The sequence below is a fragment of the Zingiber officinale genome, chromosome 1B (genome assembly GCF_018446385.1).
Source record: "Zingiber officinale cultivar Zhangliang chromosome 1B, Zo_v1.1, whole genome shotgun sequence".
NCBI classification, from domain to species: Eukaryota; Viridiplantae; Streptophyta; class Magnoliopsida; order Zingiberales; family Zingiberaceae; genus Zingiber; species Zingiber officinale.
Window position 1 is genome coordinate 119,466,789 of NC_055986.1, and position 20,583 is coordinate 119,487,371.

At 38.5% G+C, this 20,583-nt stretch overlaps 1 non-coding gene across 1 annotated transcript; it reads right to left on the reverse strand.

Annotated features, from left to right (window-relative positions):
* Positions 1-1,555: 1,555 nt before the first annotated feature.
* On the reverse strand, positions 1,556-1,661 carry LOC121994353. The gene has a single exon (XR_006115692.1). It is a non-coding gene; the product is annotated as a small nucleolar RNA R71 (small nucleolar RNA).
* Positions 1,662-20,583: the final 18,922 nt, after the last annotated feature.

Consider the following 20,583-nt stretch of genomic DNA (forward strand, 5'->3'; position numbering starts at 1 on the left):
CTTCTAGGGTTGTAAGTATGCTTTTCTTTATGTTCTGGGATTGTTCTTCCCCCACAATGGAGTAGACATCCTCTTCTAGGATTAGGAAGTATTTGTAATATGATGGAGATGTAGAACTATGTTGATTCACCATATTTCTATTCAATGAATTATTTATGCCTTGTTCATACTTGATGAAGTTGTGTGTGTGACGTAGTTATGTTTCTTACACGCTTTATTGATTGATGTGGAGGATTGTTGATCACGCAAGGGGATGCCCTAGAGCGTATTGACCAAGGTACCCTCGTGACAGGGGTAACCCTTTTCGGACGTCTAAGACGTTCCCTTAAAAGGAGAAACAATCCCATAGGAATTGCTGCTCTCGTAGAGAGAGTGCTCTAGATCGTATACCCGAGGGGCCCTAGTGACAAGGGTAACCCGTTCACGGACGTCTAGGACATTCTCTTGAAAGGAGAGGCAATTCCTCCATAAGGAAGTAGGAACCCGTACCATCTACCTTTATCCTTATTGCTATTTACTAGACATGAATTCCTGTGATATACCGAGACGCCCTAGTGACAGGGGTTAACCGTTACTGGATTTCACAGCGATCGTCTCTATTCGATACTTAGGGATATTGACCAATCTAACTTCCTACAAGAGCATGGACATAGAGGGTAGAAACTAAGCAATCTATGTAGTATCTCCTAGTATTACAATGAAACCAAAATCCAAGAATCCATCTCCCGAAGCTCATTCCCTCCAAGATCTTTTCTCTCTCTCTCAACCTTCTTTCTCTCTTCAATCACTCTCGTTAGTTTTCAAGAGCCAAAGCTAACTTTCGACCGTCTAGATAACCTACTTGCGACATCTTTAGTGCTTAATCAACAGTCCCTGTGGATTCGACAAATCTTTTATATTACTGACGACGAAATCATATGCTTGCGGTTGCGTAACAAGCTTTTGGCGCCGTTGCTGGGGACTGTTCGTATTAACATTAGTAGATTAGCAATTTAGTTAATCTAGACTTGCAAATAGTCTTGTTTTTCCATTTTCATATTTAAAAAAAAATCTACATTTCCTTTCTTGTCTTTAAATTCTACATTTATTTTTTTCACATAGCATTTTATTTCTTGTCTTTCATTTTTTTTCCTTTTTTAATTCTTCTCATAAATTTTTTTCTTAGACACCATGAGCGCTAACATGTCAAGCAGGTCCTTAAGAGATTTCTCTGCACCCATTTCTGCAAGATTTTTATCTCCCATTGTGCAGCCTCATATTGAAGCAGAAAGTTTCCAACTAGACCCAGAGTTAATTTTCATGATATAAGGTCATAAATTTGGAGGAGAAGTATCGAAGAGTCCTTATCTGCACCTTGAGAGATTTCTAGAGCTTTGTGATATGGTGGACTATGAAGGAGTGTCAGCGGATGCAGTTCGATTGATGGCATTTCCTTTCAGTATCAAGGATAAAGCAAGGACTTGGTTATATTATCTTCATCCTCAGAGCATCACAAGTTGGGAACAATTGGAGCAGCAATTTCTGAATCATTTTTACCCTCCAAGCAGAACAATCTACATGAGGAGTTGCATCACAAATTTTGTTCAAGCAAATGGAGAATCTTTATTCAAAGCATGGGACAGATTCAAGAGTCTACAAAGGCAATACCCTCACCATGGCTTGGAGAAATGGTTGATTCTACATATATTCTATAGGGGAATTTCTTTTTCAGATAAGTGTTTATTAGATTCATCAGTTGGAGGTTCTACACATATTCATCAACTAGACACTGTTTGGAGGGTGCCCTCCATGGAACTTGGAGGCTCCCTAAGCGGATAAGAAGCAGGCGTTGCAGAGTTTATCAACGCGGCTGACTCGGCAGGTTGGAGGCGCCCTCCATGCGGTTGGAGACACCCTCAACAGGCTATTTAAGCCTGGTTCGAACAGCAGCTTATACAATCAACTTGAAATCGCAACCCGTCTTCTGTGTGCTGCTCAAAGAATGATCCGACAAAGCTGTAACTCGACTCCGACGACCAGAAGCCTTAAAATTCCCTATTTTTCATTTTCGATATAATTTTCATTATTGTTTTATATTGTACTTCAAAGTTGTAATATTCTGAATTGATAGTGATTGCCCAAAGTAGACATTTAACGAGTATGGACCTTTGAGTAAGATTCACCACAGACTCCGAACCAAGTAAAAACCTTAGTGTTAGTATTGTTTTTATTTTTCCACTGCGTATTACTCGATTGTTCTAAAACGAACGTGAAAGCCACGAGCGCTATTCACCCCCCCCCCGCCTCTAGCGCTTTTGATCCTACAATTGGTAACAGAGCGGAGTCACTTTGAATCGGTACAACTACCGTTCGAGCATTCTTATTCGTCGTTTTTTCGTTTGTTTTTGTTAAAAAAAAAAAACCTTACGCCTTTCATTTTTTTCCCCTTCAAAATTATTTTTGAAAAATTTATTTTCATATTTTCACCATTGGCCGGTATTAGCGAAATATCGTATTTTTAAAAATTTGTAATAATATTTTTTTAATATTTTTATTGATATTTTATTAATATATTGTTTTTTTAATTATTAGTGAATTGCTAGTTTTAGTTTTCTCCCGCACTACTAATCCAAAACCAAGTCTTGGAACATTCATATTTTTTTTCTTATGTGCGAGATTCTATTTCAATGGCCCATCAAGAAAGCTATAGCACACCCTGCCTGCCTCTCTACTCCAGCGAAGACTTCAGCTACTGGAAGGGCCCAATGGAGTACCATCTGAAGACTCAGGTGGAAATATGGATAATAATCCAGACTAGATTCACATTTCCCACTGAACCCTGCGACAAATAGGATGCACCAACCCGCAAGAAGATTAAAGACAATGCAAAAGCAACTTGCACTCTCCAATGTGGCCTAAGCAAAGAAGAGCTGAACTGGGTTGGTCCCTTCAATAGTGTAAAGGAGATGTAGGAAAAATTGATCGAGTTGTACGAGGGCACTTCCAACACAAAGATAAGCAAACAAGACTTAATTTTAAATAAATTATATAATATAAAAAAATGCATGAAGATGAGTCAGCGAGCCAGCTTCATGCTCTCATACAAAATCTGCTGATCATACTCCATGCGATCGGACAGAAGGTGGAGAACCACGATGTAATAAGGTACGTACTAAACGCTTTTCCGAGGAATACATTGTGGGCATCAATGGTGTACGCCTACAAAGTATCTAGGGATTTGTCGTTAATTAAATTAGATGAACTATTTTCTGAATTTGAGTTACATGAGCAGACTAATACTATAAGGGTCGAGAAAGGTATTGCCTTGATTGTAGGTACGAGCAGAATCCGGGAAGTAAAAGCAAAGCGTAGAACTGAACCCGAGTTCGAAGAAGAACCTAACTCAGATGACGATGAAGATGAAATCACCACCGAACTAATCAAATTAGTTCATAAAACACTAAAGAAGAAGAAGAAGCACGGAAGAAGGAAAGCCTTCAAGGCAACGTTGTCCGAGTCATCGGAAGAGTTCGACAAAGAAGAACACGAGCAAGCAAGCTTCCTTGCTCTAGCGGTACAAGTGTACGTTGTCGAAACTGAGTCCGAGTCTGATATTGAGAGAAAATCAGAAATCGAGTCCAAGCAAAGTCACAAATCCATATCTATTTCCGAAGGATCTAACCCCATTGTAAGTTCTCAATTCGTCGGTACTCAAGTAGACGATCTAGAAAAGTTAGTTTCATATCTATTAAAGAAATTGGTCAAATCCAACAACCGGGTCAAGTCACTCTAAAAGGAGATAACAATCCTTAAGGAGGATACTAACTTAAGTTCTTTGACTGAACCAGTTCAAATTAGAAGTTCAACTCAAGTCCAACAACTTGAGGAAGAAAATTCCAATTTGACAACTCAAGTCAAGGAATTTAAGGATATATTGGAACGGTTCACCTTGGGTTCCAAGAATTTTAATCAGATTCTTGCAAAACAGAAAGCCGTCTACAACCGATCCAGACTTGGATTTAAGGCTAAATGAAAATACAAGTCTTACTTATCACTTGTAAATAGAACTGATAGAAAAATAGTCCAAGCATGGGTCCCCAAGTCGAACTTGATTAATCAAGTTGGATTTGGTCAATATTGGATCTCCAAGGATCAAATTTATTACCTTGATAGACCTTATCGAGGCTATGATCCAAGGGGAGCCAATAAAAAGACTATTTTTATCATAAAATAGAATTGTCTGATGTTGATTTAATATTTTTTATTATTTATGCTTAGACTAGGATAGATAAGGACCTATGCTTAATTTATACTTGACTAGTTAGACTTAGGAGTTACTGTAAGGAAATTAAATATTCAATTTCTTTGAAAGGCTTTGTCTAGAAGTGGTGGATGATCTCATATCCAAGAAGGCCTAGTGCCTCGCCACAGCTTGGAAGTCAATCATCAAAATAAATATTTAATTAACTTATTTAAAACCTGAGTCTAACTCAATTGTAAATCAATCTTTAGATTAGAATTTAAATTGAAGATTAAATTAACCATCTCACAAAACTATTAAGGTTCCCTGATTGAAAATCTAGAAAAGGGTGAGATGGACCTAGGTTTAAAGTAGTTAACCAAATCTAAATCTAATTAATTATAAAAGTTTAATAAATTTCAAAATATTATTTACAAAATCATAATTTCAAAATCTAATCAATTATAAAAGTTTAATAAATTTCAAAATATTATTTACAAAATCATAATTTCAAAATCTAATCAATTATAAAAGTTCAATTAATTTCAAAATATTATTTACAAAATCATAATTTCAAAATCTAATTAATTATAAAAGTGTAATAAATTTTAAAAAATCTTAATTATTTGATTATTAATCATGTTAATTACTTTCAAATTATAATTAAATTATAATTATTTCCAAATCATAATTAATTTCAAAAAGATAATTAATTTTTAAATCATAATTATATGTAAGTTTATAATTTCAAACTTAATTAATTTTCAATATATTTTAAAAATCTTCAAAATTTTAGTTATTGTCAAATGTTTAAATCAAACTTATATTTTAAATCTCAATTTTAATATTTTTAAATATTGATAAAATTAAAAATAAACTTAACTCCATCTCAGACGCACTCATAAGCTAAACATGTTTGATAACCTAGAATGGGTGAGATGGAAATCAGGAAAAATAACTTTTATGATTTTGATTTACTCATGCTTGGACTCTAGAATACCCTAAAACTTAAAATGCTCATTTTTGGCATTAATTAAGGGGGAGTGAAAGGAAGGTTAAGCCATTAATTTTTATTTTTATTATTTCAATTTTAAAAAAGAAGTTCAGTGTTTATTTTTTTTTAAAAAAAAAACAAAATCTTATTTGAAAATGCAAGTTCAAAATTGTAAGTTTGTAACTATGCTTTTTATCTAAAAATATTTTTTTAAGCTAAGTTTTTTTTCACAATATTTTTAGCTAAAGTGTTTTTATCAAAAGCTTTTTAAGCTATGTACTTAATTAAGTTTTTATCAAATTTTGTTATAAAAGCCAAGTACTTAACAAAACAATTATTTTCAAAATTTAGCTAAGTCTTTGTTGTGAAAACTAAGTATTTTCAAAGCTCAGTATTTAACTTAGTTTTTATCAATTTTTTTAAACTAAACTTTAATCGAAATCCTTTTTAAGCTGAGTACTTTTAACTAAGCATTTTTCAAAACCTTCATAAAACTAAAGCTAAGCTTTTATCAACATCTTTTTCAAACCTAACTGTTTATCAAAATCTTTTTAAAGCTAAGTTTTTCTTGAAAAAGTTAAGTGTCTTCAAAACTATATTGAGCTAAGTAATTTTCAAAGCTTAAGTTTATCTAAGTTTTTGTTGAAAAAAAACTAAGTATTTTCACATAATTAAATTATTTTCAAAGCTAAGTGCTGCCTTTCAGGGAGAGCTAAAGATTTAAAAATTTATCTATCTTTACAACCTTCTCTCTACTTAGTATTATTTTTTATTTATGTCAAAGGAGGAGAGTAAAGTCAAAGTTAAGAATTTAAACATAATTTTTATGAAAGGAAGAGCATTAGAAAATTTTTATGAATTATTTTAGTTATGCTCATGCTTAAATACCTTAATTATCTTGTTATGTTTTACTTAACTTTGAACCATGTTGTCATAATCAAAAAGGGAGAGATTGTTGATGCGGGAAATATCCGACGATCGAACTTATGTTTTGATTATGTCAAAAGGTTCAAAGTTAAGTTGTCTTGTTATCTAACAAGGTTTATTGAGTTTGCAGGAAAGTCCTAAGTTGTCTTAGGAAAAAGTCCTAGCTGCGGTTAGGCAGGTGGAAAACCCTAGGGGTGGTAACCCTAGGTGATGGAAACCTTGGATCTTAGGGGGTGGTAACCCTAAGTGGGAGAACCTCAAAGGGGCGGTAACCTTAGCTCCTTGGGGGTGATAACCCTAGGTGGTGAAAACCTAAGGGGTGGTAACCTTAGGTCTTATGGGGTGGTAACCCTAGGCTGTGGAAAATCCTAGGGGGTGGTAACCTTAGGTCCTAGGGGGCGGTAACCCTAAGCTGAGAAAAATCCTAGGAGGTGGTAACTCTAGGCAGAAAGTTCAGTTGGTTTGAAGGATCAATTTGGCAAATAGGTAAACTCTCCTGAGTAGAGTAGGTGATGACGCATTCCCCGGTGAGGGAACAGTAGACATCGGTTCGATCTAAGGTTTCTGAAGGTGAAATTCGAAGTCAGAATCGGATAGTCCGGAGATTGTCAAAATAAGTTTCTATTTATCTTATTTTGTTGTACTAACTTTGTTTTGTAGGATATAGCTTGTTTGTAGACTAACATGCCTTACAGGATGGAAATTGTATAAGAAAAGCCTCGGATGAACAGTCCCGAGGCGCCTTCCATGGAGCTTGGAGACACCTCGGGTGAGTTGGTCGACATCCCCACAGCAAGGCGCGAGGGCGCCCTCCATGGAGCTTGGAGGTGTCCTCAGGCGAATAAGAAGTGAGCGTTGCGAAGTTTATCAACGTGGCTAACTCGACATGTTAGAGGCGCCCTCCATGCGGTTAGAGGTGCCCTCAACAGGCTATTTAAGCCTGGCTCGAGCAGCAGCTTGTACAATCAACTTGAAATCACAACCCTTCTTCTGTGTGCTGCTCAAAGAACGATCCGACAAAACTGTAACTAGACTTCGACGACCAGAAGCCTTAAAATTCCCTATTTTTGGTTGTCAGTATAATTTTCATTATTGCTTTATATTGTACTTTAAAGTTGTAATATTCTGAATTGATAGTGATTTCCCAAAGTAAACACTCAACGAGTGTGGACCTTGGAGTAGAAGTTGTCACAGATTCCAAACCAAGTAAAAACCTTGGTGTTAGTATTGTTTTTATTTTTCCACAACGTATTACTCGATTGTTTTAAAACGAACTAAAAATCACGAGCGCTATTCACCCCCCCCCCCCCTCTAGCGCTTTCAATCCTACACATTGTTTCCTGCATAGATGCATTTGTTGCTAGTCGGTACCCGTCAGTACTCTACAAATATAACTCACTCCCGAGCTACATGGTTGGTTGCTCCCGAATCTATAATCCATAAAAGATAAGAATCAGCTAACAACACTAAACTAGCAACAAAATGCTAAAGAAAAGAAGACACACTTGCATTGTTTCAATCTGGTCATCTTTCCTTTCTTCTTGATTGGGTCTTGTCCCACAGCAACAACTTCTTTCTTCTTTCCCTTTCTCTTCTTGAATCATTTCTTTTTCTTGGATCCAGATGATCCAACAGAACCAATAGCCAAATAGGCTAGTCCAGAAATCCTTGTGGATTCAACTCTCTCCGCCTCCAATTCTATATGGCACGAAATGTCAATGAAAGTCTTAATACTCTTACTGTGAGTTAGGGTCTACTTTATGATTTCTCAAGAATGTAGAAGGGAATGAATAACTACTTGAACCTGTTGTTCATCGGTCAACTCATGACCAGCAGTATTTAGCTCCCGAATCATGTTCGACATCTCCCTTAAGTATTGAACCATTGTAAGATTCGGATGCTTCTTGTAGCTGTCAAACTTAATCGTCAGTTGTCGAAGCTTGCTCAGACTTACTCCACTATATTTCTTCTTAAGGGCTACCTAGACTGCATGAGTCGTAAGATACAACTCATACTAAAAAACTAGGTCATCAACCATTGAACTAATCAATATTCCCTTAGTAGTAGAGTCCTTCTTCTTCGATGTCTTATAGGTATCAAGATCTCTTCTGTTCTGTGTATTGGGATCTACAGGTTCTTCCATAATCAGTTTTATAACCTTAAGAACTTCTTTTTCCTTAAGAACATATTGTAACTTGAGTTGTCAGATTTTGTAGTTATCCTCATATAATTTCTCTCTATTATTGAGTTTAGCTTATGATGTTCGCATATTATTTTGTATTCAGTGCAATTCATATGCATGCAATTTATGACTGACTCAATATTAATTTGAGTTGGTTTATAAAATCAAGTGATAACTACGTTTCCACTCATCATTTGTATGATCCAATCAAATCAACATTGATCAATACTATTACATAATACCAACAAATGAACTAATTATCATTCTATCATGATTTCTTTAATTAAATGAACTAATCATTTTTCATATATCATGTAGAGTAATCAGCATATGAATGAACATATTATTTATATAAACATGTCACACATATAACAAACGGACATAAACTAAATGGACTAATATTGTTCATACATAATGATAGTAACAATAACAGAACTCTTACAAACTAGATAGGCTGACACCACTCCCACTAGAATAGACACTAGTGCAGTGGCCAACATAATCCCTTTCGACCTTGACTCATTTGAGGCAATCTCTAATAGACCAACTTCAAGATTTTCAATTTGATCTATCATCAAAACTTCTTTATAATCCTCTTTAGATTCTTTAGGATCTTTCTCAAATTCTTCAGTATCTTCCTCTAGGAACCCCTTCGGAGAGCCTCCATATTTGGTATGCTATCACCCTAGGATTCTCCAGCAGTGAACGAATCAATGCCCAGATCCTGTAATTATCCAGGATTGAAAACTCTTCTTACTCGAGTTTCTAGGACTGGTAATCATCCATGTCATCTTTAAATTGAAATTAAATAAGTTAGTACAAAACCAGCTAACCAGTACAAAACTGTAACGACCACCCTTCTTACAACTACTACTCTCTAAAGATGACCGTTACTTAACTACTAACTCTACTTAACCGGTATGATTAAATATCACATGGAAACCCTACCGAAAAATTTCGGCAGAATCTCCCCTGTACCGGTGACCAAATCTATAATACAAACATAGTATACGCAGCCACAAACGGCTGGAACATATTTTCCACAACCACACAGTAATAAAAATCACAATAAAAACAAAGAAACTACTCTAGCAATAGCAATGACTACAGCACTCCACAAATAATAAAAGAGACTAGCTAGACATGCGGAAATAAACTCAACTACAATCCCAAATGTAATAAAACATTAACAGAGGACTAAAAGAAAGTCTAGACAATTTTGCCAGCTACTTCTGGATCTCTCCACAGTCCAGACATCACACACCTTCATCACCACCACCATCCTGTCGCCTTCCTTTCATATCTTAGTTTTTCCTTTATCTGCGGTAGGAGGAAAAAAAAACAAAAGATCTATAAGCGAAAACGCTTAGTAAGTACTAATCTATCTCACAAAAACATCGAAGTGCATAAAAAGAATGCAACAATACTAAAACTGAAATGCTAAAAGCAAAGCTGCATGTACTCATGGTATACAGAAATAAAACTGAATACTAAACATGCTCACTAACTGACAGGAAAGTAATGAAACAACTACTGTAAGCTTAGAATTAAAGAACTAAACTTTTATTGATTCTAAGCATAAAACTTGTTTCATTTTCTTATATCTTTATACCAGAAATTAATCTTTTAATTTCTCTTTTACTTTCTTCTTCTTTTCTTTTTCTTTTCTTATGCTAGAAATTAATCTTTTAATTTCTCTTTCACTTTCTTCTTCTTGTTCTTCTTTTCTTCTTTGGGCCCAGGCTTAGTACCATCTTTGTTTTGCGCGCTCTCTAATAGTGACTGGGGTAGCGAGCCTCCAGCCCTATGAGGATAAAGACCTCGGTCTTACCAGGGCCAAGACCTCGGAATTGGTCACCTGGATTTGTTTAACGACAACCTCGGAAGTCGGGTACTAGCCTTTTACTTTAATTTACTTGTTATCTCTTTTTAACTAGACTTTAGTCTTTTTCTTTACTCATGCTTCTTATAATCCTTTATTAGAGCCTATTAGAATCCTGTAGATATATCTAACAAGTATAGGATTACAACTAACCAAGCATGCTATATAAAAATAACATAAAGGAAAGCAAATCTGAACTCTCTCTAAACATGTTATCAAACAAGGCAAAAGAAAGCAAATCTGAATTCTCTCTAAGCATGTTATCAACAAGGCAAAAGAAAAGCAAAATATGAACTTCTAACATGCTGTAAATGAGGGAAAAGAAAGCACATCTGAACTTACTAATCACGCTATAGAATAGGGCAAAAGAAAGTAACTTTGGGCCTTCTAAACATGCTATAAAATAAGGCAAAAAGAAGCAAATCTAATCTTACTAATCATGCTACAAAATAGAGAAAAAGAGAACTAATTTGGACTATCTAAACATGCTGTGATAAGAGCAAAAGAAAGCTAATTTGAACCTTCTAAACATGCTGTGATAAGAGCAAAAGAAGCAAATCTAATCTTACTAATCATGCTACAAATTAGAGCAAAAGAGAACTAATTTGATCTTGCTAATCATGCTACAAAATGGAGCAACAGAAAGCAACTTTAAGTTTACTAATCATGCTATAAAATAGAGTAAAAGAATGCAACTTTGAGCTTTCTATACATGCTGTAAAATAGGGCAAAAGAATGCAACTTTGAGCTTTCTAAACATGCTGTAAAATAGGGCAAAAGAATGCAACTTTAAGCTTTCTATACATGCTGTAAAATAGGGCAAAAGAATGCAACTTTGAACTTTCTAAACATGCTGTAAAATAGGGCCAAAGAATGCAACTTTGAGCTTTCTATACATGCTGTAAAATAGGGCAAAAGAATGCAACTTTGAACTGGCAATCTGTACGATATGATCCAAAACAAAGGAAGAAATTAAAACTCCAACTTGAGCTTAAAATCTGTTCATACTCGGAACATTAATTAGGGCATCCAAAACCTACACCTAATACTTCATAATCTTCCCTTATGACTCACGGCAGAGAGCCCAAAAGGACCAAAAATCTCCACAACATGCTTTGAATTCAAAATGAACAAAGAACCCGATTTCTCAATCTTAACATGCTGTGCTCGTATAAAGGAGAGGTCGAACTTGCTGTGCAGCCAAATACTAAGAGTCTAGGGTTCATGATGGACCTCGGAAGCAAAGGAAGAATCAAAAAGGAAACCCAAAACAACTCCTACCGCAGGTGAGTAGTACTTACTCTTTGTTCTTGCACTCACAACCGAGAAGGAGGAAGGAGAAGGCTCTTAGGGTTTTCGGAGGGCTCGGGTTTGCAGATTTTCCGGCTTCTTCTTGTGCCCGCGAGCTCTTCTCTGTCGGGATGACTACCCACGGGTGAGGGCTGGCCGGGAGAAAGCTTCGCCGGCACCGGAGACCCAAAACCTAGCTTCTTCTTCGTTTCCGCCGAACAGGAGCGCCGCACGCAGTAGGGATCGGCGAGAAGGCGAATAGGGTTTTCGGCGAAAAAGGAAAACTTATAATTAGGTTTAAATTCTGCTCCAACTACAACTTAATTAAATTCGCTCCCCTTCTTAATCACAAATCAACCGCAGCCCAGTTGGTTGGCTGGGTTCGGCTGAGGTTCGGGTCGAGGTTGTGGGTTCGAGTCTCACCTTCAACGTTTTTTTGTCAAAAACTTCTTTCTTTTTGTAAATCTACGAAACGACCTCCAAAAATTACGTAAAAATACTATAAAAATTTCTAAAAATCTCTAGAATATTTTAAAAGTATCTCCAAATATTTTTATGGACTTTTAGAACTTGAAATAGGGAAAATTGGGTCGTTACAATCCCCCATACCTTATAAAAAGTTCGTCCTCGAACTTAGAATAGTTTTGGATACTTCTGTCTCATGCTGTCCTCCCGCTCCCAAGTGACTTCCTCGTGCTTCTGGTTCTGTCAGATGACCTTCACTAGTGGTACTTCTTTATTTCCTAGTCTCTTAACTGCTCTGTCCACTATCTGTGTAGGTCTGCTCTCATAACCAAGATCCTCTTGGATCTGCACTGACTGAGGCTGAATCACTTGGCTAGGGTCGTGGAGACACTTCTTTAGCATAGAGACATAAAATACATTATGTATTGCTGACATGTCTGGTGGTAAATCCAACTTGTAAGCTACTTTCCCAATCCTCTCTATGATCAGGTAAGCTCCTACATAACGAGGACTTAATTTGACATTCTTGCCAAATCTCATCACTCCCTTCATAGGAGCGACCTTGAGAAAGACTGAATCTCTTACTTGGAATTCCAATGGCCTACGGCGTGTGTCAGCATAACTCTTCTGTCTGCTCTGGGCAGTCTCAATTCTCTGTCTGATTTTCTGGATCGCGTGGTCTCGTCTATCAGCTCTGTCTGAATACCCAGCCCTACTTCCATTTCTTTTCTCTCTCCTACTTCTTGCCAGCATATGGGTGATCTGCATTTCCTGCCATACAGTGCCTCATAAGGTGCCATCTTGATGGTGGCCTGATAGCTATTGTTGTAGGCGAATTCAACTAAGCACAAATACTTGCACCAACTTTTCTTGAAATCCAGCGCACAAGCTCTGAGCATATCTTCTAAAATCTGATTCACTCACTCTGTCTGTCCATCAGTCTGTGGATGGAAAGCTGTGTTGAACTTGAGTTTGGTGCCTAGTGCATTCTGAACGCACACCCAAAGGTGTAAAGTGAAGCACCCATCTCTATCAGAAATGATAGATTTAGGAACTCCATGAAGTCTGACTACCTCTTTAACATATAGCTGGGTTAACTGCTCTATAGAGTGGGACACCTTGATGGCTAGGAAGTGAGCAGACTTGGTCAATCGGTCTACTATTACCCATGTCGCATCATATCCATTGGTGGTTCTTGGAAGACCTATTATGAAGTCCATGGATATGTCTTCCCATTTCCATTCTGGTATTGGAAGAGGCTGAAGAACTCCTCCTGGTCTCTGGTATTCTGCTTTGACTCTCTGGCATGTCAAGCAGGTACTAACATACTTAGCTACATCTCTTTTGAGTCCTGACCATCAAAACCTCTGTTTCACATCTTGGTACATCTTGGAAGAACCAGGATGCATGGAATATGGTGTACTATGAGCTTCTTCTAAGATCTTCTTCCTCAGTTCTTCATCATGGGGCACGCAAATGCAACTCCCTTGATAAAGAATCCCGCTATCTGTTACTCGAAACTCTGATTTGTCTTCTTTCTGTAACCCTTGCTTGATTTTCTAGATGTCTGGATCTTCACTTTGCTTTCTCTGTACCTCCTCAAGCAATGTGGACTCTAAGGTCAATGCAGAGAGTTGCCCTTCAATAATTTCAAGTCCAAAATCCGACAACTCCTTCTGCAGTGGCAGGGCTAATGATGACAAAGACATCAGGGATGCACTGGATTTTTTGCTGAGTGCACCTGCCACTTTGTTAGCTTTGCCTAGGTGGTAGAGGATTTCACAGTCGTAATCTTTGACCAACTCCAGCCACCTGCGCTGTCTCATGTTTAAGTCCTTCTGAGTGAAGTACTTAAGACTCTGATGATCTGTGAAAGTTCTACACTGAACTCCATACAAATAATGTCGCCAGAGTTTAAGTGCAAAAACCACAGCTGTCAACTCAAGATCATGAGTGGGGTAGTTCTTTTCATAATCTTTGAGTTGTCTGGAAGCATAAGCTATGACTTTTCCTTCTTGCATGAGTACAGCTCCTAAGCCCATCTTGAAAGCATCGTTGTAGATGTTGAAACTCTTGTCGCTCTGTGGAACAGTCAGAATGGGAGCACTGATCAATCTCTTCTTTAGCTCTTGGAAATTCTGCTCACATTTATCTGACCATTCGAATCTCTTGTTCTTTCTAGTGAGGACTGTTAGTGGAGAGGCTATCCGGGAAAAGTCCTCCACGAACTTCCTGTAGTACCCAGCTAAACCAAGGAAGCTTCTGATCTCCCTGGTGTTCTTGGGCCTGCTCCAGTTGTTGACTGTTTCTATTTTGGCTGGATCTACTTGGATGTCTTCTTCAGAAATTATGTGACCTAGAAATGCCACCTGATCTAACCAGAACTCGCACTTTGAGAGTTTAGCGTAAAGTTGCTTTTGCTGAAGGGTCCGTAGTATTATCCTCAAGTGCGTGTCATGCTCCTCTGGGGTCCTTGAATAGGCCAGAATGTCGTCGATGAATACGATGACAAATTTGTCAAGATATTCTCTAAACACTCTGTTCATTAAGTCCATGAAGACTGCTGGTGCATTAGTCACACCAAAAGGCATGACTACAAACTCGTAGTGTCCATAGCTGGTCCTGAACGTCTTCTAGGTATATCTCTTTCTTTCACCTTCAGCTGATAGTACCCAGAGCGTAGGTCTATCTTTGAGAACACTGTTGCTCCTCTTTACTGATCAAATAAGTCATCGATCCTGGGAAGGGGGTACTTGTCCTTAACTGCTACTTTGCTCAGCGTTCTGAAATCTATGCACATTAGCACAGATCCGTCTTTCTTCTTAACGAACAACACAGGAACTCCCCAAGGTAAGTGACTGGGGCGAATGAAGCCTTTGTCAAGTAACCGCTGTAGTTGTTCTTGTAACTCCTTCAGCTCTGCTGGAGACATGCGATAAGGAGCTTTTGAAATTGGACCGGTTCTAGGAACCAATTCAATCTCAAATCTACCCATTTATTGGGAGGTAGTCCAGGTAGATCTGCTGAGAATACCTCGGGATATTCACAGACCACCTGAACCCCCTCTTTCTTACCTTCTTTCTGTTCTTCTGCACCTACTTGACTGGGGCTCCAAGCTCCCTACTGTCTTGTCTTCTATCTTGGTTGGCTTGAACTCTATAAACTCCTCATAGTGCTTGTTGGTGATAGAACTCTTCATAGAACTCTAACTGAAAATATGTCCAGCTCATCTGATCGGCTGCTCTCTTGGTCTTTATCCTCTTCCACCACATACGAGCATCTCCAGACAAGCAGAAAGAGGCGCACTTGACCTTCTCGACTTCTGGCCAGTCAAGAAGCTCCATAGTGCTCTCTAGTGTTTTAAACCAAGCCTGGGCATCCCAGGGCTCAGTCGTGCCTGAGAATCTCTCTGGTTTCAGCTTCAGCCACTGTATAAGATAAGCTTCTGGTCTTTGAGGTGCTATGACGGCTCCCTGGGTAGCTGGTGGAGTCTCAATTACCACTGGAGCTTCTGAAGTGACAGCTGGAGGAGGGGGAGGAACTGCTGGCTGGTTTGCCATCAGATTGGCAATCACTTGCTGCTGTTCTACTACTTGTCTCTGGAGTTAGGCAACAACTTCAGAGAGATTGGGCTCAGTTGATCTAAGCTCTTCGTTCTCCTGATCTTGGTTCACAGTACGAACGGTACGGGGACATCCTTTTTCTTAACATCTAATTATGCAAAGAAAAGACTTGGTATCATCTCTCTAACCCTTCTAATCATACATAAATATGAATAAAGAAAAGGGAAACTAAATCTTCTATCTTACTCTAGTACTCAAAAAAAAACAAGTACTCTATACTGCAGTTAATAATAAGGAAAGCAGAATAAAGAAAGGATTTAAATACTTTCTTACTTGGAGACGACGAGGATGATGTTGATGTGTGTGTGATGCTGGAGAATGGAACACTGCTCTGATACCAACTGTAACGACCACCCTTCTTACCACTACTACTCTCTAAAGATGACCGTTACTTAACTACTAACTCTACTTAACCGGTATGATTAAATATCACATGGAAACCCTACCGAAAAATTTCGGCAGAGTCTTCCCTGTACCGGTGACCAAATCTATAATACAAACATAGTATACGCAGCCACAAACGGCTGGAACATATTTTCCACAACCACACAGTAATAAAAATCACAATAAAAACAAAGAAACTACTCTAGCAATAGCAATGACTACAGCACTCCACAAATAATAAAATAGACTAGCTAGACATGCGGAAATAAACTCAACTACAATCCCAAATGTAATAAAACATTAACAGAGGACTAAAAGAAAGTCTAGACAATTTTGCCAGCTACTTCTGGATCTCTCCACAGTCCATACATCACACACCTTCATCACCACCACCATCCTGTCGCCTTCCTTTCATATCTTAGTTTTTCCTTTATCTGCGGTAGGAGGAAAAAAAACAAAAGATCTATAAGCGAAAACGCTTAGTAAGTACTAATCTATCTCACAAAAACATCGAAGTGCATAAAAAGAATGCAACAATACTAAAACTGAAATGCTAAAAGCAAAGCTGCATGTACTCATGGTATACAGAAATAAAACTGAATACTAAACATGCTCACTAACTGACAGGAAAGTAATGAAACAACTACTGTAAGTTTAGAATTAAAGAACTAAACTTTTATTGATTCTAAGCATAAAACTTGTTTCATTTTCTTATATCTTTATACCAGAAATTAATCTTTTAATTTCTCTTTTACTTTCTTCTTCTTTTCTTTTTCTTTTCTTATGCTAGAAATTAATCTTTTAATTTCTCTTTCACTTTCTTCTTCTTGTTCTTCTTTTCTTCTTTGGGCCCAGGCTTAGTACCATCTTTGTTTTGCGCGCTCTCTAATAGTGACTGGGGTAGCGAGCCTCCAGCCCTATGAGGATAAAGACCTCGGTCTTACCAGGGCCAAGACCTCGGAATTGGTCACCTGGATTTGTTTAACGACAACCTCGGAAGTCGGGTACTGGCCTTTTACTTTAATTTACTTGTTATCTCTTTTTAACTAGACTTTAGTCTTTTTCTTTACTCATGCTTCTTATAATCCTTTATTAGAGCCTATTAGAATCCTGTAGATATATCTAACAAGTATAGGATTACAACTAACCAAGCATGCTATATAAAAATAACATAAAGGAAAGCAAATCTGAACTCTCTCTAAGCATGTTATCAAACAAGGCAAAAGAAAGCAAATCTGAACTCTCTCTAAGCATGTTATCAAACAAGGCAAAAGAAAGCAAATCTGAATTCTCTCTAAGCATGTTATCAACAAGGCAAAAGAAAAGCAAAATATGAACTTCTAACATGCTGTAAATGAGGGAAAAGAAAGCACATCTGAACTTACTAATCACGCTATAGAATAGGGCAAAAGAAAGTAACTTTGGGCCTTCTAAACATGCTATAAAATAAGGCAAAAAGAAGCAAATCTAATCTTACTAATCATGCTACAAAATAGAGCAAAAGAGAACTAATTTGGACTATCTAAACATGCTGTGATAAGAGCAAAAGAAAGCTAATTTGAACCTTCTAAACATGCTGTGATAAGAGCAAAAGAAGCAAATCTAATCTTACTAATCATGCTACAAATTAGAGCAAAAGAGAACTAATTTGATCTTGCTAATCATGCTACAAAATGGAGCAACAGAAAGCAACTTTAAGTTTACTAATCATGCTATAAAAAAGAGTAAAAGAATGCAACTTTGAGCTTTCTATACATGCTGTAAAATAGGGCAAAAGAATGCAACTTTGAGCTTTCTAAACATGCTGTAAAATAGGGCAAAAGAATGCAACTTTAAGCTTTCTATACATGCTGTAAAATAGGGCAAAAGAATGCAACTTTGAACTTTCTAAACATGCTGTAAAATAGGGCCAAAGAATGCAACTTTGAGCTTTCTATACATGCTGTAAAATAGGGCAAAAGAATGCAACTTTGAACTGGCAATCTGTACGATATGATCCAAAACAAAGGAAGAAATTAAAACTCCAACTTGAGCTTAAAATCTGTTCATACTCGGAACATTAATTAGGGCATCCAAAACCTACACCTAATACTTCATAATCTTCCCTTATGACTCACGGCAGAGGGCCCAAAAGGACCAAAAATCTCCACAACATGCTTTGAATTCAAAATGAACAAAGAACCCGATTTCTCAATCTTAACATGCTGTGCTCGTATAAAGGAGAGGTCGAACTTGCTGTGCAGCCAAATACTAAGAGTCTAGGGTTCATGATGGACCTCGGAAGCAAAGGAAGAATCAAAAAGGAAACCCGAAACAACTCCTACCGCAGGTGAGTAGTACTTACTCCTTGTTCTTGCACTCACAACCGAGAAGGAGGAAGGAGAAGGCTCTTAGGGTTTTCGGAGGGCTCGGGCTTGCAGATTTTCCGGCTTCTTCTTGTGCCCGCGAGCTCTTCTCTGTCGGGATGACTACCCACGGGTGAGGGCTGGCCGGGAGAAAGCTTCGCCGGCACCGGAGACCCAAAACCTAGCTTCTTCTTCGTTTCCGCCGAACAGGAGCGCCGCACGCAGTCGGGATCGGGGAGAAGGCGAATAGGGTTTTCGGCGAAAAAGGAAAACTTATAATTAGGTTTAAATTCTGCTCCAACTACAACTTAATTAAATTCGCTCCCCTTCTTAATCACAAATCAACCGCAGCCCAGTTGGTTGGCTGGGTTCGGCTGAGGTTCGGCTCGGGTCGAGGTTGTGGGTTCGAGTCTCACTATAACAACCCACCCTTCTTACTTCTACTCTCTAAGGGCGAATGTTACCTAACTACAACTCTCTATCTAGTGTCACTGACGTTATTATTAGAGTCAGTTAGATTTATCACGGTTCAGAGGAATTCCTACCGAAAAATTTTGGCAGAGTCTCCCCTGTACCGGTGACCAAATCTATAATACACAAGATATATACGCAGCCACATGCGGCTGGAACACATTTTATTCACAACCACGCAGTAATAAATTCATACTATAACCAAAAGACTAGACTAGCAACAAGAACTAAACACAACTCCTAGAATAGGACATAAATAAGCTACAATACGAATCAAACTCAATCACAATCACATAAACTTCATAACAGTATTTAAAGAAAAGAACTAAACCATAAACTCTAATCATTAGGTCCTGTTGGCCTAGAATCGGATACGATAGCCCACAACACCCAAGAACAAAACAAGAAGAATAGGACAGAATAGAAACTTCACTAATGAAAGGAAACCTTACAATGAGATGAGATACTACATGCCTCTCAACCCTTTATATAGCATCACAAATGCTAAGAGCACGAACCATGAGATCCACAAAAATAGGATCTAGATGAGATCCACAAAAATAGGAAGACTAATTCTAGACTTTATTCCTTAAAGCTAGGAAAGTTTATCACTGCTAATGTAAGGAAAGAAAAAATACGTAGCTAAATAACATGTCTGGATTATACTCACATTACCCCTCCTAATCCTGACATGATTCTAAGTCACAGACGCCGAGTAGTTGTCGCATGGCAGCTTCACTTCTGACAATGCTTTAGTTATTACATCGGATCGCTGTTCTCCGGTATTTTCGAACTCAACCACAATATGTCCATCTTTGGCACCAGGGGCAGTCCATCTGTCCGTACCACGAACAAGTCCATCTGTCCGCGTTATCCATGGCTCCATTTCTTTGGCTTTGCGCCAAAGTCTGCTTGCACACCAAGTGCTCGGCCCATGGCTCGATCTCTTCGGCACCACGAACAAGTCTCGTCTGTTCGTTCTCTTTGTGACACGGGCAAGTCCGTCTGCCCGCACATTCGTTGCCACAAACAAGTCTCGTCTGTCTGCTCCTTCGGCAACACGAGCAGGTCCATCTGCTCGCACAACGGACAAGTCCATCTGTCCGCCTTTGCTGCTTGGCATATGTTGCATACCTGCCACACCCGCTTTGCTGCCAAGTCTGCCTCCTGCAAACTTGGGCTTGGAACGTGCCCAGCGCATTGCCAATCCTCTGCTTGGTATAGCTTGCGCCCATGCCACACTTGCTGGTTTGCCAAGTCTTCCTCCTGTAAGACTTGGGCTTGGGCAGCCCTGTGCTGCCGCTCCGCTTGGCATGCCTTGCACGCATGCCCGACTCGAATGTATGCCAAGTCTGCCTCCTGCAGACTTGCACATGGACAGTGCCCCGCGCACTGCCAGTTCGCTGCTTTGCATGTGCCCTAGCCAGGTTGGATTTTCTAGTCTTGCTAGGAAACAGGCTTGCTTGAATATCTTCAAGGTTATCTTGAACAAGCGATTTTGTGTTCGTTTTATCAGCATCAAGAGCTTCCCGCTCCTATCAATCACCTTCATGGTATCTTCTTTCATATGCACTTCATTCCCAGCTTCTGTCAATTGACCAAAACTTATGATATTACTGCAAAGTTTCGGAATGTAGTATACCTCGTGGAGAGCCTTCCGATCGCCATTCTTGCATTCGAACACAACCGTCCCCTTGCCCATGATCTCAATGGTTGATCCATCGCCAAATCTCACCCTCCCGGTGATGGTTTCATCTAGTTCTTGAAACTTCTCGCGATGGCCAGTCATGTGGTTGCTGGC